The sequence below is a fragment of the Felis catus genome, chromosome B1 (genome assembly GCF_018350175.1).
Source record: "Felis catus isolate Fca126 chromosome B1, F.catus_Fca126_mat1.0, whole genome shotgun sequence".
NCBI classification, from domain to species: Eukaryota; Metazoa; Chordata; class Mammalia; order Carnivora; family Felidae; genus Felis; species Felis catus.
In genome coordinates this window covers 74,669,105-74,695,796 of record NC_058371.1, presented here as the reverse complement: position 1 = coordinate 74,695,796, position 26,692 = coordinate 74,669,105, and the positions used below count along the sequence as shown (strand labels likewise).

Below are 26,692 nucleotides of genomic sequence, written 5' to 3'. Positions count from 1 at the left end.
AAAGGAAGCAAGAGAAAAATTGTTGTTTCATAAAATGGATGACTATAGCTATACATAGGAATAGTTAAACCTTCACTATACATTAATGGTTTTCCTTAATAAAATTTTTAAGCTGGATTCAGAAATATTGAAAATGTTCTTTAAATTCCACGTAAGAGCAATCATATTATATATAGGCTGCCTTTTTCTTCAAAATACTCACCTTGAGAATCTTATCAGGTACTCTATGAATTATTTTAAATATTGATTATAACTCATCAAGTCAGGGGTTTTCCAACGTTTACCAAGATACTATAGCAGACTTTTGTATCATTTTGCATATAGGAGAAAAGATCTCTTTCTACTTTCTTAATATTTTGACTTCAAAAGGGGAGAGGAAAGTATCTCAGATCTTTAAGGCACTTTATCTGCTCGGACCCTCCTGGATATAGGAACTGGGTATGTTTGATCCAGCCTCCCATTCCCTGCCCTAATTGGTCCCCCCACAGGAGGAAGGGGCAGTTTAGGCAAAAGGTCAGAAGGAATCTCCTTCTTCAGGGAGAAGCAAAGACCTCTTTCTCCATTCTGGTTCCCTTACCTGATCCCCAAGTTTTGTCTAATTACCTAAGCTGTAAGTAGGTCATTCTCAGTTGTAAAGGATTTGTATATAAACTGTTAAATAGTATGCCATTTTTATAAACTGCATGTCCTACAGAATGACTTCATAAGCATCATCTCAGTGGTCCTTAACCAATGTGACTTTGTCCTCCAGGGGAGACAGCTTTGGTTTTTGGGACTGGAGGGTAGGGGCATGCTGCTGGCATGTGGTAGATAGGGGGCAGGGCCAGGGATGCTGCAATGCACAAAACAGATCCCCACAACAACTGTCGGGCTCAGAGCGACATAATGTCAGGGTTGAGGAATCCTGTTTTATCTGATTTTGTTCAGAAGAAAATAATTCCCGGATGTTTCTTGAGAACCATCTTAGATGAGGGATGGTGGCAAGAGAGGAGAACGTCAAATCATGTTGAGTACTTTGGGCTTTATTTATGAGTACTTTAAAAAAAAAAAAGATTTTATTTTTAAGTAATCTCTACACCCAACTCACAACCCTGAGATCAAGAGTTCAATGGTTTACCAACTGAGCCAGCGAGGTACCCCTACTTATGAGTACTTTTAATGCTCACATAACCATGTGTTGTAGGTATTTTCTCTATTTGTGCAAGTGAAGCAATAGGCTCCATAAACAAGTCTCTCATTTGGGTCATAAAGTGACAGAACTAGTCTGGCCCTGAAGCCTCTGTGCTGTCTGTCATGTGGGCTGTAAGTACTGAAAATTCAGCGAGCGTGTAACAGGATGAACCTAGTCTTTATTAGGCCCTTCCATGCTGTGGATGGAGACATAGGGGCTCATACAATACTCTTTCTAGCCCAATTCTTTGTTGCTAAAGCACTATACAAAAGCAGTATTAGATTGTTCTGGGGAGTAGAAATGAATTGAGGAGAAACAATGAATCCTCATGAAAATACTAAATAACAGTGCACTATATTATAGTCCAGCAGATTGAATTGAAATGATAGCTCAGTATACTGACAAGTGTTGAATTTGCTTGGCATCAACAGTGAGTGCCATTGGAGTTGAGAAGGGGACCCGGTGTTTGTTGGAGTGGACAGCAAGGCTTCATGGAAAACAGTGAGAACTGAGCTTTCAGAGACCATAGGAGAAATGAAAGAATCAAATTTGTTTTCGAGAAGCAAACTATGGAAGCAGTGGGTAGGTCTCCAGGAGGCAAGACCAGCGGCTAGAAGACAACTTTTGAGATCAGAGAGATAGTCAAGGCCGGAGAGGGTGAGAGTCTGAGGCTTACAAAGTGCTGCAGAGATGGAAGGAGGCCCCAATCGAGTAGTGGTGGAGAAGATGATAGTAAAAGAAATTAAAAAAAAATACCAACTGAGATTCATAAAACAATTACTATATGCTAGGCACTGTTCTAAAGATGCGATGGGAATTATTTTATTAATTCGTTCAATAAATAGCTGAGTTTCTGCTATATCACAGACACAGATCCAGAGATAGCAGTGAATAAAACCAACAAAAATCCTTGCCCTCATAGAGCTTATATTCTACTTGGGGAGACAGACAATAAAAAAGCTAAATTAAAATTTTTAGTTAGATAGATAGTGCTAAGAGCTAAGGGGAAAAAATAATGCAGGAAAAGGGAAAATGCAGTGTTGAGGAGGGGTGTAAAAATTTTAGATAGCAGAGTCCATAAAGACCTCAAGAAAAGGTGAGATTTGAATAGACCTAAAGGAATGAGACACCTAGCCACAAAGGTATCTGGGGAAGAGTCTTCCATGCAGAGAGAATAGCAGGTGCAAAGTCCCGGAGGCAGGAGCATACGTGATAACTTCCAGTAGCAGTGGGAAGGTTGGTTTGGCCAGTCTCAGGTGAAGGAGGGGAAGAGAAATTACGAAAGTGGTAAAAGCAATAATAGGGTCCCAGTCTCATGGGACCTTGAAAGTCATGATAAGAACTTTGGTTTTTACTCCGAGTGACTGTCACTGGAACATGCTGAGCAGAAGAGTGACATGATGTAACTTGAATTTTTTTCTGATTTTTGAGACTAGATTGCAGAAACAAGGGCAGGATCAGAGAAACCACTAGTGCTGTAATCCAGGAGAGAGACTCTGGTGGCTCCGAACACAGTGGTTGCAATGCAGGTGATGAGAAGTGATCAGTTTCCGGTTACAGTTGAAGATACACAAAGTCTATAAAATTTGCTAATGGATCAGATATAGTGTGTGCGTGTGTGTGTGTGTGTGTGTGTGTGTGTGTGTGTGTACACGATCGAGAGAGAGACACCAAGGGTATTTCTAATGGTTTTGGCTGAGCAGCTGGAAAAAAATGGAATTGGCCTTAACTGACATGGAGAAGACTGTAGGAGGAGTAAGCTATTTTTGCAGGGAGGTAGACATTGGGAGTTCAGTTTGGGACCTGTTAGATTAGAGATGTCAAGTTGGCAGCTGGATAATTTGGGCTGGACTTCAGAGGAGTGATCTGCATTGGAGATATAAAAATGCAGGAATGATCAGCATGTGGGTGATGTTTAAAGCCATGAGACTGGGTGAGATCGGCTAAGGAGCGAATAGGTAGAAAAATGAAAGACTAACCCCGGGTCTGCTGACATTCAGAGGTTGTAGAATTGAAGAAGAAGCTATTACAGGACAGAAAGATGGAGCAGTCAGAAAGGCGGGAGAAAGACCAGGCAAGTGTGCTGTCCTGAAAGCCAAGTGAAGAAAGCGTTGCAAGGAGAAGAGAGTCAAGAATCCGTACAATGCTGCTGATAGATCAAGTTAGATGAGCGTTGGGAAATAATTACTGGATTTATCCATACGGGGTCATGCGTACTATGTCAAGAGCAGTTTCTGAGTGGAGATTCAAGCAATAATAGGAGGAGAGAAGTTGATGTCTGTGAGTGTAGGCCATTCTCTCTGGGAGTTTTGCTCTAGAGAATGAGGGGAATACAGCAGTGCAAGATGGGGAGCTGGGGTCCCAAGATGGGGAGATGGGAGATTTTTCTTAAGACAGGAGAGACAACAGCATGTGTGTAGGCTGATGGAAATGACCTTGTGGAGACCGAGAAACTGATGAAGAAAGGGGGGAGAATTTAGTAGTGAGAGGGGCAGGCTCTAAGACGCTGGAAGTGAGTTGATCTTAGCATAGAGCTAAGTTCAGCTATAGAAGCAGGACAGCACAAGGAGAATACAAGCATAGATAGATGCTTCACATTTAAATTAGTTAAACATTAAATAAAATTTATAACCTGTCTCCTTCTGTTGCACTAGTCACATTTCAGGTGTTTGGCAACCAACCACTTGTGACTAAGGCTATGCCATCCGGACAGAGTAGATTAAATATTTCCATCATGAGCTCCCGAAGTTCCTTTGGCCAGTGCTTGTCTAAGGTAAGGCCGTGGGGGTGAGCAATTGAGGTCCGGTAGGTGGAGGACAGGGTCATTGGAGGAGAAATCAGCGCGTTGGAAAGCTGATCTGTGTGTCCTTTGAGATGGCTAAGACTCAAGACGGGATGATTCTGGGGAAAGTGAAGGTGAGACAGATATCAAAATGATCAAAATGTGGTAACAATGACTGGAGCCTGGTCTAGAGGTAGCAACAAGGAGCAAAAAGAGCTCCATCCCACCTCCAGCCCCATGGAAGAGATCCAACCACCACTGCAGAGGCTGCAGGGGAAGCAGTGTCCCGAGGGGACAGAGCCAAGTTTCAGTTAGGGAGGTGAAAGGAACACTCCGAGGAGACAGAGCGAAAGGAAGATTCTGCCGATGACTGACCCAAGTTCCAGAGGGCCGGAGATGGGGAGGAATGCCAGATGAGGTCAGGAAATAGGGTGGGCATTAGACTCCCAGGGATGAGAGGTCACCTGGGGGTCTCATGGGGAGGGACATCAGTGAGGATAGGGGACATGGTGAGGTCAGCCCTGGCAGATTGGGAGGGACCGAGGGATCTTGACAGGAGCTACACATGTTCTGGGATCCCCCTGGATGGCTGCTGGGAGAGGCGCGATTCTGGCACAGGGGTGGCCTAACACTGGGCCTTCTTCTGGCTGCTGCCTAACGGTAGCCTTATCTGATCTCCACAACACAGGGAAGGGAGTGTGGCTATTATTCCAATTGCACAGAAGGCAGGTAGGATGTAAAATCAACAGGACTTGGTGAATGGAGGGCCTTAATTTGCAGGTTGAATCTGGTCTTAATTACCAGTGGGGAAGTTAAGAAGGGAGTCTATTTGGATGTGAAATTGGAGGAGGTGAAGGGTCTGGGAAGCAGATTCTCCAATTCCCATTTAGCAGGCTTTGAGTGGCAGGTGCAGACAGGGAAGATTGATAAATGGAAAGGAGTTGAAGATGCTCAGAAATACAGAAGTAGGCTTGGCTCATGTGTCTGGGCAGGAGAGGTTGATTTGGAAGTCAGCAGGCCAGGCAGAGCAGATTTCTCAGTCCTAGGTCTTCCCAGGTAGAGGTCTTACTACCACAGGGAAAGCGGAATTGTTTTCTAGGGGTGAGAAACAAGAAGAGATTAGAAGCAGATTTCAATTTAGGAACTTGACAAAATCCCAGCTGCTGCCCTCAAACTATCCGTATAATATCTTTTCCCTTGCCGTGTTCTGAAGGATTTTTTCTCAATTTTATTGCTGATGTAAGGCTTATGCTTTTGAAATATTGCTTTAACAGTGACCTCTAGTGTTACAATGAGATCTCTGCTAACCGATGAGGCGGGCTGCAAACAAAAATTCCTTAACCTTAGCATCATTGCATAGATTCATTTTGCCAGAAGGTACCTTAATAAATTATTCAATCCATCCTTCTGCCTCTGGGGAGGACATCGCTTGGACAATTCCAGGTCACTTCCCTTCAAGGCAGATGTAATGGAGTTTGAGAAAGTTCAGAGAATTGCAACTAGAGTAAACAGGAAAGAGATGTATTTACCAGTGAGAATACATATTTTTTTTAGATAAAAAAGAAGACACTGCAGACTAGAAAGTGGATGAGTCTAAAATGCTGAGCTAATAGAACAAACAAATCTCCAAGTGCAAGATCTAAGAGGCACCTCTTTGAAACTATGTCAAGGTCGCTTTAGCATAATATTGGCCACCACTTTGGGGCATTTGCTCTGTGCCAAGTATGCTGACAGTCCCGTTAAGGTAAGAACCTTTATTATCTCCATTTTACAGATAAGGAAATCAATGTAAAGCAATCAACTAATTAACCAGGGCAGCACAACTGGAAGGGGGCAAAATCAGGATGGGAACATAGAATTTTCCACTTCCATGTCTGTGCCCCTAACCTGTAAATGCAACAATTCTTTAATAAGCGAGAATGCTAATTTAGATAGAGGATGGCCATGAATCAGTAAATTGACAAAAGCTCAAAATTTAAGTTTGTTCAAGAAAAGTGTGGATGTGGACATGGCAGTTTGGGAACATAGGAGATATTTCAGGAATAGGAGGTTGGTTCTCTTTCCTTTCCCACCCGGAGCTCCTCAGTCCTAGAAAACCTCTGATCTGCCCCCTGAGTGCTGATTCTCATGTCCTTACTGCATACCAAATCTATGGACCTTCAGGGAAGAAACCCCAAGCAGATCGAGCCAGGCATTCAATCTTTGAAAATCCTCACCAGCAGAAAAAGTCTTTATGGCTGATCTAAATCCCTCTCGTTGATGCCCATTTTCTTGTATTCTGTCATCAGTGAAGATGGAAAGAGTTGACCATAATCCTGTCTAACCTTTTCTGTAGGTAAGCACTGTTGTTGTCACTCTCCAGCCTTCTGGTCTACCTGCCTTCACGATATATAGTCTTCATCCTTTTGACTGTCTCCATAGGTCTTGTCTCTCTCGAGGCTTTAATGCCTCCTATGGGAGCATTTCCAACCTTAAAGAGATGTTTGTGCTTGTGTATTTAATAAATCATAAAATGTCTTCCTCCATAACATTCATACAATGTTTCTCATTTTCAAAGGACTCCCATATACCTTATTTTGCTTGATTCTCACTTGTTTGTCCTTGTTTGACAGAATTGCAAGTGAGGCTCTGGAAAGTGACATGATTTGCCCAACGTCCCCTCAGGGAATAGTGGAAAAAATAACAAGGTTGTCAAGAAAAGACAGCGCATGGTATTTGATGACTCAGGAAGTTAGAGACAACTTTTTAGAAGGCTTGTGAGGGCTGAAAAATAATCCTCTCTGCCTTTTCTGTTCATTTTAGTAGCTATCAGCATCTAGTAATACAAATATCCACCAAACTAAACAGAACAAAAGTACAACCTCCCTTTCTGGTCTTCTTCGGGGCTTTCATTTTATAACTGGAGCCCACACCTCTCCTTCAACTTCTAGGACTTCAGTAGCTGGCAGCTCAGTGCCACCTAATTATTATTATGTGTTAGTCATCCTATGTGTATCAACTCATGTAATCTTCACGACGAACCTATGAGTTAGGGACTATTTTTACCTCTTGTTTTACAGATGAGAAAACAAGCACAGGAAAATTAAATAATTTGCTCAAGGTCATACAGCTAGTCCTGGTGAATATAAAGGTAACATTTAGGTAAAACTCATCTGAATTCTGGGGCGCCTGGGTGGCTCAGTTGGTTTAAGTGTCCAACTCTTGATTTTGACTCAGGTCATGATCTCGCGGTTCGATTCATGGGGCTCTGGGCTGACAGCGCGAAGCTTGCTTAGGATTCTCTCCTTTCTTTCTGCCTCTCTCTGTCTCTCTCTCTCTCTCAAAATAAATAAATAAACATTAACAACAACCAAAAAAAGTCATCTAGGGCGCCTGGGTGGCTCAGTCAGTTAAGAGTCCAGTCATGATCTTGAGGTCCGTTGGTTCGAGCCCTGCATCGGGCTGCAACTCAGAGCCTGGAGCCTGCTTCAGATTCTGTGTCTCCCTCTCTCTCTGCCCCTCCCTGGCTTGTGCTCTCTCTCTCTCTCTCTCTCTCTCTCTCAAAAATAAACCTAAAAAAATTTTTTTTAAGTCATCTAAATTCTGCAATTCAGCAGTGAGTATTCATCACAGACTATGACCCATAATAATACTGTAGGTAGGCAGGACAAATATGCTTCCTTTGATGCATGAAGAATTTAGATCTCAGAGAGTTAAATTGTTCAGTATTGGTGGCACCGTGAGGCAGGGCTCATATCCTTGGGCACCTTGTGGCCATATTGGTTGTTAAAATGATAAATTTTTCTATACAAGTTGGCAATGGCTACTGCCCGAGCTCCCTGAGAATCCCCATCACCCCTGCTGCCCTCGCCCCTCACCTGCAAGCCCTCCAGAACTCCCTGTAGCCTGGCAACTCCAGGGAGTCCCTGAACCAGAGGTAGCTTTGCTCAGCCTCAGCAGGCTGCCTTTGGGAACAAGCAGAGGCTGGGCAAGGGGCCAGAGAGGACAACCCAGGACAGGAGGCTTTAAGGTATGTCTGCTGCATAGCTGGTTTCATTTCCCTCTGATTATTACCCGAAAGACAAAAATAGGGTGCAGGAAAGGCAGGGAATTATTTTCTCCTCTGTTTCTACATTAGCTGGAGAAACTCCAAGTATCTGAGCAGGGAAACAGATCCCGTCTGCAGTGTGGGGGTGCCCTGAGGAATTTAGAGGGCCAGCATTTGGGGAGAGCCAGAGGGCTGGAAAGGAAGACTAAGGGATTTCCTTCCTTTCTGTTGGTGGATACGTGGTGATATGTACTCATGAAACCCTCCAATGCAGTGCTGGGCCCTTGACCTGGTGCTCGGTAAATATTCGTGTACTTTCTTGGCTGATTAAGGTATGATGTTGGCTGTCTTAAAGAGAGCAGTGAGGGTCTGCTTTTAGCCTTGAATTTAGTAGGGGATTATTATAGCCCCAGAGCAGACATACAGGGGCCAGGGAGGATCACCAAATACAGAGACATTGTTTTGGTTAAAAAGAGAGAGAGAGAGAGAGACTCTGAAATGGGCCAGTAATTATAAATACTGGTGGCAAATGCCTGAATGCTGAGGCAAGAAGATGAATAGTAAGAACAGGACTGTCTTAGAAAAGACCTGGACATAACTGATTCTTCCAGAAGTAAATCCACTGGGTTGGTTCTGAGCCTCCTTGGGCCTCACGTGGGGGAAAAGGGCAGCAGACAAAGCACCCAGCTGCCTGCACAAACACACTCAGGGCACAAGGAGGCAAGCAGAAGCAAATGCAGGAGAAATGGCACAGGGTTAGAAGTCAAGATGGTGAACGATGACCGACACATGAAGCCTGAGAGCCAGCGAGGAGTTTGTGAAGATGTGTCACGTGGTCCAGAAAGAGGTTCCACACAGAAGCTCCTGTGGCACATAGTAGGCTTGCTGCTGCAGGCTCTGGAAGAAAGAGAAGAGAGTCATAAAAAGGAAAAGATGTTTGCATTACTTTCCCAGCTCTGTCAGCACTCTGTGACTTAAAACAACAAAACTTTATTCTCTCACAGTCCTGGAGGCTGGAAATCCAAAATCAAAGGGCTGGCAGGGCCCCGCGTCCTCTGAAGGCTGTAAGGGAGGATGCTTTTGTTTCTTCCAGCTTCTGGCCATTCCTGGCATTCCTTGGCTTGTGGCTGCATTAACTCCAATCTCTGCCTGTCTTCACACGGCCTCCTTTGCTCTGTGTCTCTTTGTGTCCCTTCTTCTTTTTATAAGAAGACTAATCATTGGATTTAGGGCTGCCCTAAATCCAGGAGGATTTCATCTCAAGATCCTTAACAAATTACATCTAATTATGTCTGCAAAGACCCTCTTTTTTTTTTTTATGTTTATTTCTTTTTGAGAGAGAGAGAGACGGAGTGTGAGTGGGGGAGGAGCAGAGGAAGAGGGGGAAACAGAATCTGAAGCAGGCACTAGGCTCTGAGTTGTCAGCACAAAGCCCGATGAGGGGCTCAAACTCATGAACTGTGACATCATGACCTGAGCTGAAATTGGACACAGCCAACTAAGCCACCCAGGCACCCCTGCAAAGACCCTATTTCTCTTGTTTTTTTAAAATACTTTTTTATAAATGTTTTTATTTATTTTTGAGAGAGAGAGAGACAGAGAGTGAGCAAGGAGGGGCAGAGAGAGAGAGGGAGACACAGAACCTGAAGCAGGCTCCAGGCTCTGAGCTGTCAGCACAGAGCCTGACATGGGGCTTGAACTCACGAATCGTGAGATCATGAACTGTGAATCCATGTGCCTAAAAGAAGCTCCTAGTCAGTGACTCTTAGCTGAGGCTGGCCCTGGGGGGCCTCACCTTAAAACCTGCAGAGTTTATGGGGAAAGATGCCTTGCTGTGAAAATCCCCTGGACATGTGCTGTTCCATGGTCCATGGTACATGGACATGGACAGTGGGAGCCACTGTCCTTGAGGATAAGGTAAAGGTCAAATTTGCTTTTGATTGTCAACAATCATTACATAGTTAGCTGTAGTAAGAAAAACAAGTTAATACTAAATAAATTTTCCATCTTATAAATGGATAACCGCCCCCTTTGTCCATTTTCTGCAATGGGCCACACATTGTACTGGGTTAGATAATGTCTCCCCCAAACTCGTGTTCAATGAAAAATGTAGAATGTGGATTTATTTAGAAATAGGGTCTTTGAGGGGGGGTGCCTGGGTGGCTCAGTTGGTTGGACTCTCAGTTTCAGCTCAGGTCATGATCTCACAGTTCATGAGTTCAAGCCCGTGCTGTCAGCTTAGAGCCCAACTTGGTATTTTCTCTCTCTCTCACAAAAAAAAAAAAAAAAAAGAATGTCATTCCAATTTTGTTAACAAATCTGTGAGAAACAGAGTTTAATAGAGAATGATAAAGGTAAAACATGAAAATAAATTGAACATTTATCATCAAACTAACAATTATATACAATGTCATACTGTAAAATAAAATTTCAGGTTGCAATTCTTCTAAACTCAAAGATGTGTATGTTCATACAAGTATATTTCATCTGTGTTTGTTGTCAGACTATCAACTATCCTTTATGCTATGTCCTTTTTACTTTTTGGATGCCAAATTCTTATTTCTTTTATGAAATAATAGTTAAAATAGATATCTACCTCAGGAAATATAAAGGGGGAAACTTTGTGTTGGTTCCATACTTTAAGAAAACATTTACTGAACATATTTTATATTTCAGTGATTTATTAGTGCATTGCTTTGAAACAAAGAATGATTACAGAAATAGGTTCCAGAATATAAAGGTATTTCACTATAAGAAAACCTGCCATTTAAAAGCCAAACTCAAAGGATACATTTGTTACAATATTATTATCTGTAATGTTTTTAAGAGTTTGCATTTGAGAGGGTACACCATGGATACCCTTTATACAATAAACTCCTAAAGTGCATTTATAATACGATTTCATTTTATACTTAAAACCAAAATTTCACGTGTATAGACACTTTGCAAATCAAATTATACCTCCTGTTTTTTCCAGAGGCAGCTGTCAGTAGGCAAGGTATTCCACAGGCACTTTTTTTCTAAGTTTATATATTTATTTTGGGAGAGAGAAAGGGAGGGGGAGAGAGAGAAGGAGAGAGAGAATCCCAAGCAGACTCCGCACAGTCAGTGGGGAGCCTGACGCGGGGCTCAAACTCATGAACCGTGAAATCATGTTCTGCGTGGAAATCAAGAGTCCAACGCTTAACCAACTGAGCCACCTGGGCGCTCCTCCCTGCCCCCACAAACACTTTCAGATCAGGCAGGTAGAATGACTGCAAAGGTAGGAGCCATAGCCCGGTCATTCTGCCCAGGACAATGGCTTTTCTTTTTCCTGGGCCTTACTCTGATTGACAATCATGTGACAAAAAATGATAGCAATGGCAGAGTCATTAGATCGTTATTACAATAGCTTTCAATTGTCAGAAGACCTGTCTTCCTTCAGATGGAAACTCTCACCCCTGTTATTTAAAGGAAGTATTGAGTACCCCCATCCTCCGTCCAAAGTGCTCCAGGAGGGTGGCTGAAGTCTAATCATGTTTTGTCTTCATTACCTCCTTGATGTTTCTCTTGTGCAATTGCTTCTGTGCTTCCCTCCTGTACATTCAGGGGGAAAAGGCAAAAGTTTCAGATGCCTTACTAGGAGCTGGTTTTGTCAGCCACTTATAATTATAAAAGCACTATGTCAAGTTGTCTTCCAATCTTTGTGAACATTTTGAGCTTTCAGAAACCAAGGTCATCACATTTAACATGTTTCTGAATTACAACCAGAGGCCTTGTTTACCAATATCCAGTATAAAGTCATAGTATAAGAAATATGCAGGTAACAGGACTGACTTACTTTCTAGTTGACTCTCATGGAAAGTTCACCGTGCACGTATACATATGGGTGTGGGTATATGTGTATCCCTGGCTGAGTCCCAATGACACTTTTTGTTTGCCTCCATGGAGATACATAGTTTAACATCATGCATCAAATTGCTTGAGCCGGGCAATTCCAGAGAAGGAGCTGGCACAGACACAAGGACAGCATAGTCTAAAAAGATGAAAACACTTATCAGTTTCTTCTGGGTCTTTCTTGTGCTTCTGCAATTCATACATAAAATATATTACGTCCTTGGAAACGTCCTTCTTCCCCTCTCCCCTTCTCCCATCATGTCAGAGTCTAATATATCATACTGCAAGCCAGATAGAAGCATCCTTTTGGATCGAGCTGGCCAGTAAATTAACTTATGCTAAACGGCTGTCTGCCCGTGACTGTCAGCCCTATCATCCTTGCCTGTCTTCCTTTCCCTTTCCCAGACATTGCATTTCATTGTGGATGACATTTCATTTCATTCTCAATACTATTTCATCTCCTTGCAATGTATGAAATTCTTGAGTGAACAGGATACTCGCTGACCCTTCCGAAACTGACAAGGATACTTGTACACTCCAAATAAGTTCCTAATACAACACTGTTTGGCTTCCCTTCCAGTTTCTTCCAAGCTAGTCTATAGTTCGGAGACCAAGTTCTTAAAAAAGATCACCTGTCCGACCTGAGCTTCACTTTCAAAACTGGACTTAATCCTTCATTATAGACACCCACCTTCAAGGATCTGCAGTCACATGAAGGTGCTTAACGGGCTCGTGAGCAAAGGTCTTCTAGGAATGAGAAATCAACAGAGATTTCCTACGCATTTGCGGTGTGACTTTGGATGTTGGGCTGGTCTCAGAGCCCCCTTAGGAGCACATGATTGCTACGTGCTTTATTGTAATAAGAAGAGATCATTATGCCCAGCACGGTAGCTTTCTGGAGGTCCTCTATAAACATACTGTGGTTCTCAGTTCTCCCTATATCCCTTCAGTCCAGAAACAGGATCACTTTTTCACACAAATATTTACTGAGGTCCTACTAAGTGCCAGGATATCTGTTAAATGCTGAGAATACAGTGCTGAGAAAGTAGGTGTGGCTGGTGGTCTGGCTGATGTTTCTTTAGCGCAATTGCTTTTGCGCGTCATACAGCTTGTGGTCTGGTTGAGACGCTGGATGGAGAAAACTATTAAGGAAAGGGGATGGGAAGCACAGAATGCTGGGGGGACACACAGACAAAGCCCCTCTGTGGGTCTGGGGAATTAGGAGAACTTCCTGGAGGAAGCAATAACTGAGCTGAGACCTGAAGGGTGAGTAGGATTTCGAAAAGGGGATAGTGAGGGGAACGTGATAAACTCTCCTGTGGATTAAACATTGACTAGGTTTATTGTAGTAATCATTTACATACACACACACACACACACACACACACACACACACAGCACTCTAAGTATCACGGACATCTTACTGTATTTCATGCTCTTCTGTAACCTGAGATGTAGTTGCCGGTTCTATTACCCAGGCCCTACAAGCTTAGGCTTGTCCACATCAACTCCTGGCATCACAGACCAGGAGCTCCTGGGGGGAAAAAACATCTAACGCTTATAGAGTGATGGTTAGTAAAATGCCAAGAACTCTCACTTGTAATGGTTTCTAAACTGGCATGTGACTCATTTCATTGGACTCTTGCAATTTATTATCCTCATTTAACAGATAAAGAAACGGAGGCTCAGAAAAGTTAACTGACTTGACCATAATCACACAACTTGTGAGTGGAAAATCGGGACCCAAATCAAGAATCGAAAAGGGGTTAGTATTTGTAAAATGCTTTGGACGGTGTCTGGATCAAAGTACCTGATACACAGGTATGAGTTAAGTAAAAAATGAAAAACGGTAATAGAATAGGCTTTCTGACTCCCCAAACAGCTTTTTCCCTTGATCACAATGGTTTCTCTTGTGTCCTGTGTGGTAGAGTTCTTTGGGGGTTATTAGGGGTCACTTTAGGGACTCTAGGAAAAGGCAAAGAAACTGGGGCTTAAGACCCATCCATCCTACCCTACCCCATGCCCCCAACAAGGGTAGTCCCTGAACAAACAGAACATTTGCTTGAAGGCTTTCCCGTGGAGAGGAAGGGAGCAGCCTCACCAGTAATACAGCGTGCATGCATTACATAAATACTATCTGAGGATGGCGGTGATGTTATTGGGAAATTGTAACCTAAATGTATGAAAGAGAAACAGTAGTTTCTAATTTCCAAGTGCATTATGTCCCACGGGGGAGAATAGGTAATATTAGGTGGATCACAGGCAGAGGTTAACCTTATTTCCTGCGAGGGAAAGACCTGGAACTTTTAAATATGCAAGGGTTCTATTTAAACCTTAAGCCTTCACTGGCTAACTGTATGAACCTGTTTTATCGTTGGTAATAATGGAGCTGATAAATCGCCTTTACAGGATTGTTATGACAAGGCCCTTGCTTTCAATCCTGTATTCCTGATGCCTAGAACAGTATCTGGCATATGGTAGGTCCTCGATAAATATTTGTTGAGTGGATTAAATGAAATAACAATTCCGATACTCTCTAGCCCAACATCTGTTTCAGGGAAAAGGCCTTATTTTCTTTCTGGGAAGATGAATCGACGATAAAGACAGAGAATGTGTACTGGGTACTACTCTATGTGTTCATGCATATTAAATCTGTGCCCTTAGGAAAGACATTTAACTTCTGCCTCAGTTTAAACATCTGTAAAATGGAAATAATAATAGTTCTGACCTCACAGCTTTGTTGTGATCATGAAATCAGTTAATCGTCTATAATTTTTAGAACAATTCCTTGTACACAGTAAGCCCTCAGTGTGCTTCAACTGTGATCAGTTGTGAAATCTCAAATACTCCATGTTTTACTAATGCGCTCTTCCTCTGAGTTCAAGAAATAAAGGTTTTACGAGTTCTGTGATGAGATCGATATAGGCACTAGGAGCGCTTATCAGAGCACACAGAATTTAAGCTGGGCCTTCACTGAATTTTATTGGGCAGAGGGAAGTGGGAAGGGCATTCCTGGAGGGAAAAGATACGTAGCTAGGGATGCAGTTAGAGTTATCCTCTAAAGTTATGCTTAAATTCCAACTTCAACACTTACTAGTTTCCCCACCTGTAAATCAGGATAATGTCTGCCCAGGGTAATTGCTATTCAACTGTTATATGAAATAATGAACATAAAATTTTTAACATAGTGCCTCTCACACCATAAGCATCCAATATAAGGTAGCTATCATCATCATAGAAGAAATAGACGGGCAGAAACTGACGTTTATGAGAGTGAGAAAAGTAGCTGATTCTATCCAAGAAATCAGCGAGCCCTGGTTCCTCAGAATATATCATTAACGTAGTGACTTTTGACCTACGTAAAACCTTATTATAGCACAAACCTGGTTTAAGTGGAGCCTCAAGTTTTAATGGTTTGGATTTGGGGCATGGGGATTGGGAAGTGATTTTGAGCATACTACTTAGGGTAAATGTTATACTTAAATTGGTTAAAGTCACTGAGAAACTGAAATTACTGGAAAGTAAACCAAATAGTAAGTTTAGTGGAGAGATGGTTTGTCCTTCCCGCACACCCTTTCCCGCAGACTTCTTTGAAGTCACCTTGTGCTGCTGGGGCAGGCAGCAAGGAGTAACATGAGCCAGATCACTTTCCAGCCACTCCTTCACAGGCTTGATATAAACTTCTAGCTCCCAAAATAATTTTCCTGACCTCAGTGCTCTCTTGGACTCTTGGTGTTCCCTACTTGATCCTCTCATGCTAGCCTACCCCAGAGAGCTTACATTCAAAAGCATGAGCGTAGGTCTGACTTTTTCTTTCACGTCTACGGCAGGAATTGATACTTTAATGATTTGTAAAAGTTTGTCTGTGAAGGTTACATGCACAAGTAGCACGGAAGGGCATTTTCTCTTTGGGGCTTTATGCGATCAAGGGTGGAGCTTGCTGGCTTCATCTACAAGCTGCACAAGCCCTGGGTGGTAAATCAAAGGACTCAGCTTCTACAATCTACATTTGGAAGCGTTGTAAATGGACGCTCTTCTTTCTTTCTTTCTTTCTTTCTTTCTTTCTTTCTTTCTTTCTTTCTTAAAACTAAGTGTAATTTTTCCTTTCTTGGCTAATATCTGAAGTGGTATAAACAGTTGTTATTTCTTTTTTTTTTCCAATATATATGAAATTTATTGTCAAATTGGTTTCCATACAACACCCAGTGCTCATCCCAAAAGGTGCCCTCCTCAATACCCATCACCCACCCTCCCCTCCCTCCCACCCCCCATCAACCCTCAGTTTGTTCTCAGTTTTTAAGAGTCTCTTATGCTTTGGCTCTCTTCCACTCTAACCTCTTTTTTTTTTTTTCCTTCCCCTTCCCCATGGGTTTCTGTTAAGTTTCTCAGGATCCACATAAGAGTGAAAACATATGGTATCTGTCTTTCTCTGTATGGCTTATTTCACTTAGCATCACATTCTCCAGTTCCATCCACGTTGCTACAAAGGGCCATATTTCGTTCTTTCTCATTGCCATGTAGTACTCCATTGTGTGTATAAACCACAATTTTTTTATCCATTCATCAGTTGATGGACATTTCGGCTCTTTCCATAATTTGGCTATTGTTGAGAGTGCTGCTATAAACATTGGGGTACAAGTGCCCCTATGCATCAGCACTCCTGAATCCCTTGGGTAAATTCCTAGCAGTGCTATTGCTGGGTCATAGGGTAGGTCTATTTTTAATTTTTTGAGGAACCTCCACACTGTTTTCCAGAGTGGCTGCACCAATTTGCATTCCCACCAACAGTGCAAGAGGGTTCCCGTTTCTCCACATCCTCTCCAGCATCTATAGTCTCCTGATTTGTTCATTTTGGCCACTCTGACTGGCGTGAGGTGATATCTGAGTATGGTTTTGATTTGTATTTCCCTGATGCGGAGCGACGTTGAGCATCTTTTCATGTGCCTGTTGGCCATCTGTATATCTTCTTTAGAGAAGTGTCTATTCATGTTTTCTGCCCATTTCTTCACTGGGTTATTTGTTTTTCGGGTGTGGAGTTTAGTGAGCTCTTTATAGATTTTGGATACTAGCCCTTTGTGCGATATGTCATTTGCAAATATCTTTTCCCATTCCGTTGGTTGCCTTTTAGTTTTGTTGGTTGTTTCCTTTGCTGTGCAGAAGCTTTTTATCTTCATAAGGTCCCAGTAGTTCATTTTTGCTTTTAATTCCCTTGCCTTTGGGGATGTGTCAAGTAAGAAATTGCTACGGCTGAGGTCAGAGAGGTCTTTTCCTGCTTTCTCCTCTAGGGTTTTGATGGTTTCCTGTCTCACATTCAGGCCCTTTATCCATTTTGAGTTTATTTTTGTGAATGGTGTGAGAAAGTGGTCTAGTTTCAACCTTCTGCATGTTGCTGTCCAGTTCTCCCAGCACCATTTGTTAAAGAGACTGTCTTTTTTCCGTTGGATATTCTTTCCTGCTTTGTCAAAGATGAGTTGGTCATACGTTTGTGGGTCTAGTTCTGGGGTTTCTATTCTATTCCATTGGTCTATGTGTCTGTTTTTGTGCCATGGACACTCTTCTTTATATATGACACAGAAAATATCAGACTAAAACCCTTCAGTAATTCTTCCAACCTGGATTTATTACCCTGCACTTCACCTGTCCAGGACTGAAGCCTTACTGATCATGGCACCATGCTCTTCTCTGCACTCTGGGAATTCTGTTGCCGCAGTTGATTTGAAACTTAACATACAGCGGCTTGTATCACCCAGTGTGTTTATTCTGTCTTCCCAACTAGAAAGCACAATCCAAGGTAGAGACCAGGTCTTTAACTCCTCTGTGTCCCTCCTCACCACCTAACAAAATACACTGCAGAGAAGGCTCTCAAAATAATATTTTACCCCATATGTGACAGTCCTCCTCCCGGTTCCGAAATAGCTTGGCTAATAATATTTGTATGACTGAATCATTATTTTCTTTGCTCTAAAAATAGAACACATGGCATTCCTGGGATGTTAGCTTGGAGTCTGTAACTCTAAGTGTTTAAACCTTGTGTTTCTGAGGCTTCACTAGATGATATTGTCAGAGAGTGTTGCAATGAGCAAGTCCTGGTTATAGAGATTCAGCCTGGTACTCATTCTGGACTCTGTGTTCAGCGTCTAGAGAGCACAAGGCCTCAGACAGTTCTATTTATTAATTGGATTTGGCAAAAATTCCTTGTAAAAACATACAAGCAACTTATTAAAAATAACATTCAAAGAAGAAAGCTAAAAATAATATGCAATGGAAGAGCAAATTGCTTCGCTCACATGCAAACTTAGAAAAATAATTCAGGGCGCCTGGGTGGGTCAGTCGGTTGGGCATCTGACTTCAGCTCAGGTCATGATCTCGTGGTCCATGAGTTCGAGCCCCGTGTCGGCTCTGTGCTGACAGCTCAGAGCCTGGACCCTGCTTCAGATTCTGTGTCTCCCTCTCTCTGACCCTCCCCCACTCACACTCTGTTTCACTCTCTCTCTCTCAAAAATAAACATTAAAAAAAAGAAAAAAAAAGAAAAAGAATTCTATCAAAATTTCTTCAGGTATTTATTGGAAGCACGTGTTTAAAAAAGATGAATCAGATGTAGGCTGTTAGCTCAACTCCTCAGAGACTGAGTTTTTTCTTCTTTGTAAACATCTTTGTATAGTTTTTAATGATGAAGAGTATAAATGGTGGGAAGATGAAGCAGGATTTCTTAGTGGTGAATCTTCCGAAATGTTAAGCAAGTTGTACATTCATGTTCTTTTTCTGGAGACAATCTAAAGTTTTATCTGGATTCTCAAAGAGGGCTATAGATCAGAAGAGATCTGAAAACATGGGTGTTCTTCCTACTCACGACTCTGAGTTTAACAGGCGGGCTGAAGACACTTCCAAATTACCTTTATTCCAAGTATGTGTGAAGTTTCAATGCATTTCTCACCAATTTCAAAGTAAGTTTTGAAAAACCTCTACCTTTAACAGACTCAAAATTAAAAAGGAAATCCACAGGTGGTAGTTGTTCAAAGGCTAAATGTATGTAACGATCCCATGGGCCTATGGAGCTTGACAAGGATTTCTGGAGTTGCTCTTGAGAGCTTTGAACATCTGGAGTCCTCATAAGAGTGGGACTGCTAGATCATTAAAAAGTGTTAGCTTTTTAGTTGGCCTGATTAAAAAGATAGTGTCATCTCCCCCAGGTCCCACAAAAATGACTAGAAGTACTTAACAGATTCCAACACAGTGTAACCGTTCTCTGGGCAGTTAATTAGGAACTGTGCCTTTCCTAGACTCAAAGAATGTTTCAAACTGCTCAGCACAACGTGTCTATTACACACATTCCTGAAAGTAAAAAAAAAAAAAAGAAAAGAAAAGAAAAGAAAAGAAAAGAAAAAGAAAATTGCCTGAACTTATAGGAAAGGTTCTTACAGAAAATAAAAATCAAAAGAATTATTTTCCAACCAGGGGTGTTGTGAGAAATACAGTGAGTTTTTAAGAAGTCTGGTTTCTTGTTAATTAAATACATTGGAGGTGGAGCAGAGTGAGAAAAATAGGTTGTTGTTTTTTTAATGTTTATTTTTGGCAGAGAGAGAGAGACAGAGCATGAGCAAGGGAGGGGCAGAGAGAGAGGGAGACACAGAATCCGAAGCAGACTCCAGGCTCCGAGCTGTCAGCACAGAGACTGATGTGGGGCTCAAACTCACAAACCATGAGATATGACCTGAGTGGAAGTCAGACGCTCAACTGACTGAGCCACCCAGGCGCCCCAGAAAAAATAGGTTTTTAGTGGAGGTGATTTTAAACACTCCTGCTCCCGCCAGTGTGCTCATCATAAAGCAGAGAATGACACTCCAGCTAAGAAGAGCAGTCACTTCAGTGACAACAGAATTTGGAGAGGACAGCAAAGAGTTCTTTAAAAAATATATTTTTCTATCTTTTATGCTGAGGATCGCTGAAGAATATGATTAAAATACCAAAGGGGCGCCTGGGTGGCGCAGTCGGTTAAGCCTCCGACTTCAGCCAGGTCACGATCTCGCGGCCCGTGAGTTCGAGCCCCGCGTCAGGCTCTGGGCTGATGGCTCAGAGCCTGGAGCCTGTTTCTGATTCTGTGTCTCCCTCTCTCTCTGCCCCTCCCCCGTTCATGCTCTGTCTCTCTCTGTCCCAAAAATAAATAAAAAACGTTGAAAAAAAAATTTAAAAATAAATAAATAAATAAATAAATAAATAAAATACCAAAGAGAATACTCAAAATTAAAAAATAGAGGAAAGAACCTTGACTGTTGGGCTTTACCTGTGCTAAAACATACTTTTACTCTTCCTCTTTGACCCCTGAGCCCCAGTCTAAACATATCTTGTTACTACATTAGATACAAAAAAATGGGGAAGGGGAGAGACTCATTTATTAGAGAATCATTTTTTCTTAAACAAAAATTTATTTTGCCTTTTGTCATATTTTTTCCTCCTTACACGTTGTCAAATCCTCCTTTTGAGGCTCAGACTTTAAAATACATACCTTTTAGGTGGATTGTTTCTTTCTTAATAGCATTGAAGATGTGTTATTCTAAGTTAGATGTTAATTCCCAGTGAAGACATTTGAGTGCATTGGCCTAACCTAACTCAAGCTGCCCCATGAAAAATCACACCTCAAAGCAGAGAATTAGGGGAACCCTGGTTATTACTCTACCTGTGCTTCCTTATTACACACTACAGCCATACATATTTATAGAGAAGTGGCAGAAAGGGAATCAAGAATGTTGTAGGAAAGTGTTGAAATCTATTTTGTTTTTGTAAAAATGTATGTCTTATAGTGTGACCTTACCTATTTGTTCCATATATCTATTCTTTCCTTCTAGGTGGTAATTTACATTATTATTAGCCTAAAGGAAATGGTTTTACTCTTTCACCCTCTCTTGAGATGTCCAGGGCTCATCTGCCCTTCTCTTGGGCCATTAACAGTGGGTTGCTCACATGAGGAAGTAGATAAGATCTGCCAAGATTTGGAGGCTAGGACTGGCATCCTTTCTGCAAGGCGATTACCAAGCAAAGTACTGGCTGCTGCTGTCGGAGGAAGATTTCCCTGAGCACCTGAGCGGATGTGAGGAGGGAGGATGGCTGGCCTCACCTCAGCTCATCCTGGTGCTCACGCCAGTGGGGTCTGGGCCATCTGCAGAGCCAACTGAGCTCCCATAGTTCTTGACCTTCAAATAATGTCCCTCTCAGTGACCTTGGCTTTCATCTTCCTTATTGTTGTATGTCTACATTGATGGCTCTGCTCTCAGGCCTTTATCTCTTTTCTCTCCATGGCAGCAGGGACTCTCGTTCATCTTGAGAGGAGACTTCCACTTCCTGCAAACTCCATATTCTCGCTAACATTTTGAGTATGTTCCAAGTCCCATTACTCTGCTAGAGCCCCGGCTTTGGAAGACAAAGATGGGAAGACTTCTTTTCCTTCTACATTTTTTCCTATCGCTAGGAGAGCTGATGCTTACCCAGCCCTAAAGTTGTTGTTGTTGTTGTTGTTGTTTTAAGTTTATTCATTTTGAGAAAGAGAGAGAGAGAGAGAGAGAGAGAGAGAATGTGTGTGTGTGTGTGTGTGTGCGCGCGCGCGCACACACGCGCGCGTGCATGGAGGAGGGACAGAGAGAAAGGGAGAAAGAATCCCAAGCAGGCTCCCCACTGTCAGTGCAGAGCCAATGCTGGGCTCAAACTCACCAACCCTGAGATCATGACCTGAGCTGAAATCAAGAGTCAGATGCTCAACCAACTGAGCCACCCAGGTGACTCAAAATAAACTTAAAAAAATAAAAATCTTAAGTTTATTTATTTATTTTGAGAGAGAGAGCGAGAGAGAGAGAGAGAGAGCAGGGGAGGAGCAGAGATAGAGGAAGAGAGAGAATCCTAAGCAGGCACCATGCTATCAGCACAGTGCCTGAAGCAGGGCTTGAATTCATGAATCATGAGATCATGACCCGCAGCCGAAACTGAGTCGGACGCTTAACCAACTGAGCCACCCAGGTGCCCCAAACTATTTTTTAAAAATAAGCTTTACTTGGGGCGCCTGGGTGGCTCAGTTTGTTAAGTGTCCGACTTCAGCTCAGATCACTATCTCACGGTCCGTGAGTTCGAGCCCCGCGTCGGGCTCTGGGCTGATGGCTCAGAGCCTGGAGCCTGCTTCTGATTCTGTGTCTCCCTCTCTCTCTGCCCCTCCCCCGTTCATGCTCTGTCTCTCTGTCTCAAAAATAAATAAACATTAAAAAAAAATTAAAAAAAATAAGCTTTACTTGCCCACAAGTCGCCATTTCCGTTCAGTAGCAAAAACCCAACAAACTTAATCTTTTCACGTGCATATAACTGTCTTTTGGTTTAAGACTTAATTACTTTGGGCACCTGGGTGGCACAGTCCTTTGAGCGTGTCTGGTTTTGGCTCAGGTCATAATCTCATGGTCCCCACATCGGGCTTGCTGATGTCAGCCTGCAGCACAGAGCCCGCTTCAGATCCTCTGTCCCCCTCTCTCCGCTCCTCCCAAGCTTGTGCTTTCCTAATAAATAAATAAATATTAAAAGGAAAAAAAAGACTTAATTTTTCCTTAGAATTTATTCAGACATGGAAAGATTTAAACTCTTCCCCAGAATGACCTCTCAGTACAGGTGCAGGAAGTTGTTATGAATAGCAAAGTTATTACAAAAGGGTAAATGAGTCAATATATGGGGGGGGGGTTCCCTTTAGGAAAAATAAAGTTGGATCCTTGCCTCTACCACCCACAAAATAAATTTAAATATGAAGACAAAAATTTAAATATGAAGAAGAAAATATAGAGGACTATTTCCTGGTCTCCAGGTAGGAATAAGAAAAATAATTAGTATAAAGAAATTAAGTGATTTGGGGGCTCAGTCAGTTAAGTGTCCCACTTCAGCTCACGTCATGATCTCATGATTCATGAGTTCAAGCCCCACATCAGGTTCTGTGCTGACAGGTCAGAACCTGAAGCCTCCTTCGAATTGTGTCTCCCTCCCTCTGCCCCTCTCCTGCTCACACTGTCTCTCTGTGTCTCTCAAAAATGAATAAATGTTAAAAAAATTAAAAAATAAAGAAATTAAATGATCTTTATTAATAAATGATAATGAAATGATCTGATTTGAAAAACATACTGGAATTAATAAGAAACTTTGGTAATGTTACTAGATACAAAACAGTCAAAAACCACTCACTTTTTCTATACTAGTAGTAATCTGAAAATTAAAAGGAAAATATTGCATTTGCAGTAGCAACTAAACTATAAAATACGTAGGAATAAATTAAGAAAATAAAGGATATATATGGTAATCTGAAGTAAAACACAATAGTAATTATGTAAATTGGCAGATAGATATTTGTATTGCGTATACTTTCCTGTACTTTAAAAATTTAAGATTAGAGTATGCCAAATTAATGATTACCCTCTTGTGGCATTATACATGAGGTTTTTTTCCAAGCTTACTGTTGGCTGACTTTACAATAATTGGAAGAAATTAAGGGAGGCGCCTTGCGTAAGTCTGAGTCTTGTTATTATTTCGTTTCTTTTGTCTCCTTTTTTGGTAACTGTTTGGTTTAATTCAATTTGGTAATTAACTGTTCATTACAATAACAATATGAAATTCTCTTAGATATTTACTTTAGAGGGGGGCAGTTATCTCTGCAAGAGTTAAGAGAGAGATTCTGGATCTTTTTGGGGAATGGTTCCTCAACTGGGCAGATAGTGACAGGAAAGTGGCTCTTATCTCTATGCTGGGTTACCTATTTTGCAACATAGAAAATAAGGCGTGGTATCAGCCAATAACACAGGCAGTGACTTTGCATTAACAAAGAGTTCAGTGGCACACAAAGAGGAAGTTAGGAGAAAACAAAACAAAAACCCCATCTTAATTACGAATTCAGGAAACAAGACTATCTGTAACTTTGCATTTAGTCCTCCAACTGAGCAAATATTTAATATATCAATAGCTTGTTTGTATTTAATAGGTACTGTTGGGGAGATAGATATAAAGGGATTATACAACAGCCCCACCTTAAAAAAAATCATCTTGCTGGATTTGATGAATAAGAAAAAATAAGTAGAAGTGAGTGAAGTGGGGCCCCTACCCTTTCAATTGTTTCGCCTGATACACCGTCTCTGAGTTCTCTGACCTAGGAAGTTGATTTCTGTGAATTTAAATCGGGCTAATGCATGAAGATGAACGTGTAATCGACGGTACATTAAACCAGCAAGTCTGGTTTTTCACCAATTCAATACTATGCTATAGATCCTGTTTCACTTGGCAAAAAGATTTCTAGCCTGGCAGAGATGGGAAGATGTCCAGCAAGGAGAATCAGAGGAATAGGAGATTCATTTCCAGAATTTGCGAGTCAAATTTAGGAAATATCCAGTTCAGGCAAGCAAATTTTCATACACATGAAAGTAAAAGAAGTTAAAAAAAAAGCTTGGACCTTGACATTTCACTCAATATAACACGTGCATTTAACCAATTCTCTATTGAAAACATTTGGGGTGCCTGGGTGGTTCAGTCTTTTAGAGTCCAACTCTTGATTTCAGCTCAAGTCATGATCCCGGGGTGTGGGATAGAGCCCCAGGGTAGGCTCTGTGCTGAGTGGAGCCTGCTTAAGCTTCTCTCTCTCACCCTCTGCCCCTCTCCTCTGCTTATGTGTGCTCTCTCTTTCTCTCAAACAAACATTCATACAGTTTTCAGTGTATTTTTTTTGTTTTAAGTTACTACAGGATCTGAAGGCCTTTTTGTAACCCATTTGATAGTAAAAACCGACCTACCATGAACTTATTTGACAATAAAAACTATGAAGCTATTAAGTTACTTATTACCTTTACATATCTGACTTCACATGAATGCGTTTCACTACAAAATTATTAATGTTTGATTATGGGATGTTGCCCTAGAATCTCCTGGGGATATTATATAACATGAAGTATATGCATATATGATCTTTTGCAAATCTGATAAATTCTGCATTCTGAAACATATGTGTCCCCAGGGTTTTGGATAAAGAATTATGGACTTGTATACACTGCAACAAATGTCCTCAATGTTTTTATTTTGTTAGGATAAATTTATTCCACATACAGCATATTTTTAAGTCAGATTTTCTGGGTTTGAATTCTAGTTCTGTTACTTATTAGCTATAGCTCTACTTAAATTTTCTCAGCAGTACAATGGGGATGATAACTGTTGGGAGTTATTCTGAGTATGAAGCAACACAGCAAAACACTTAGAACAATCTGGTAATTAGTAAACACTTAACACACACCAACTCTAATAACTAAATGTGCCAATTTATACTTCCAACACCAGCGCACCCGTTTCTCTATGCTCTTGCCTACATTTGGTATTGTCATTTTTATAATCTTGTCTAATGTGACGGCCCCTCCCCCCAAAGACGTCCCACTTTTTGCTTGCATTTCTTTGAGTGATGTTAACAATATTTTCATACTTTATTAGTATTTTTACACTCAACTATTCTTGAGTGTCATACCTTTTAAAATATTTTCCCTATTAAAATATTATTAAACATTTACATTTACCTTTACTTTCCTAGTATTTACAAGTTTCTTTTCTTTCTCCACATTCCTTTTCTTTTTGTCTTTCTTCCTTTCCTCCCTTCTTTCTTCATTTTTTTCTTTCTTTCCTTCCTCCATTTCTTTTAGAGTTTTTTTTAATCCTTTTGGGATTCATTTAGATGTAGGACTTTTTAAAAAAAATCCTGTGTCTTTAGCTAAGTTGCCCTATTATCAGTTACTGAATAATCCATCAATTTCACCAACGATTAAAAGCCATCTTTGGGGGTGCCTGGGTGGCTCAGTCGGGTAAGCATCCGACTTTGGCTCAGGCCACGATATTGTGGTTCATGATTTCCAGCCCCACGTTGGGCTCTGTGCTGACAGCTCAGAGCCTGGAGCCTGCTTCAGATTCTGTCTCTCTCTCTCTCTCTCTCTCTCTCTCTATCTCTCTCTGCCCTATTCCATTCACACTCTGCCTCTCCCCCTCTCTCAAAAATAAACATTAAAAAAAATTTAAGCCATTTTTATCATATTATTTTTCTTTTTCTAGACATCATATATTATTCTTTTGATTGACCGATTAATTGTTGCCCATACCATATTGTTTAAAATTCTGCTATAGGTCAAATACTCCCTATTTTTATTTTCCAAAATTTTCTTAGATATCAATACATACTTATTCTTTTGGAAAAATCTGAATTATTTTGCAAAATTTTCAACAAACCTGCATTGGGATTTTGACTGGGATTAACTTAGAAGAAACAAGCATATGTATTTCAATTTTGGGTCTGTCCATTTATTGAAGGCCATGAAAAATGTCCTCATTTCTTCTTAAAGTTTTATAAACTTTAAGGAACTTGCTATTAGCTATAGGTTCTGTAATATACATACCCTTTTAGTTTATAGCAAGTTGGAAACTGATACAGCAAGTCCATATTAATTAATATGTGAATGCCTTTATTGGTACTAGGTAATTGCTATGGACTGAATGTTTGTCACCCTCAAAATTCATACACTGAAGCCCTAACCCCCAGTGTGATGGTACTTGGAGATGGGGTTTGGGGGAGGTAATTAGGGTTAGATGAGATCACGAAGATGGGTGCCTCATGATGGAATCAGTGCTCTTGTAAGAAGAGACAAAAGAGATCTCGCCCCCCGCCCCCATGCTGGCACAAAGAGGTCATGTGAGCATACGGTGAGCAATTGACTGTCTACGGTATTTTGCTGAAATGCTTTGCATAAGGAGCAATTCAGGAAAACTTGAAAGTTTCTAAGTCACCTTATTCCCTCATTCAAAGTG

The 26,692-nt window shown here is 41.4% G+C and overlaps 2 long non-coding RNA genes across 2 annotated transcripts; both read right to left on the bottom strand.

Moving 5' to 3' along the window:
* Nucleotides 1-1,001: 1,001 nt before the first annotated feature.
* Nucleotides 1,002-7,227, bottom strand: LOC123384907. The gene is made up of 2 exons (XR_006596689.1): nt 5,335-7,227; nt 1,002-5,048 (listed from the first exon to the last, which is right to left on the bottom strand). It is a non-coding gene; the product is annotated as an uncharacterized LOC123384907 (long non-coding RNA).
* A 1,190-nt stretch (nt 7,228-8,417) lies between these two features.
* On the bottom strand, nt 8,418-22,294 carry LOC123384906. Its single transcript, XR_006596688.1, has 3 exons — nt 22,235-22,294; nt 11,801-11,995; nt 8,418-8,877 (listed from the first exon to the last, which is right to left on the bottom strand). It is a non-coding gene; the product is annotated as an uncharacterized LOC123384906 (long non-coding RNA).
* Between the last annotated feature and the right edge of the window lie 4,398 nt (nt 22,295-26,692).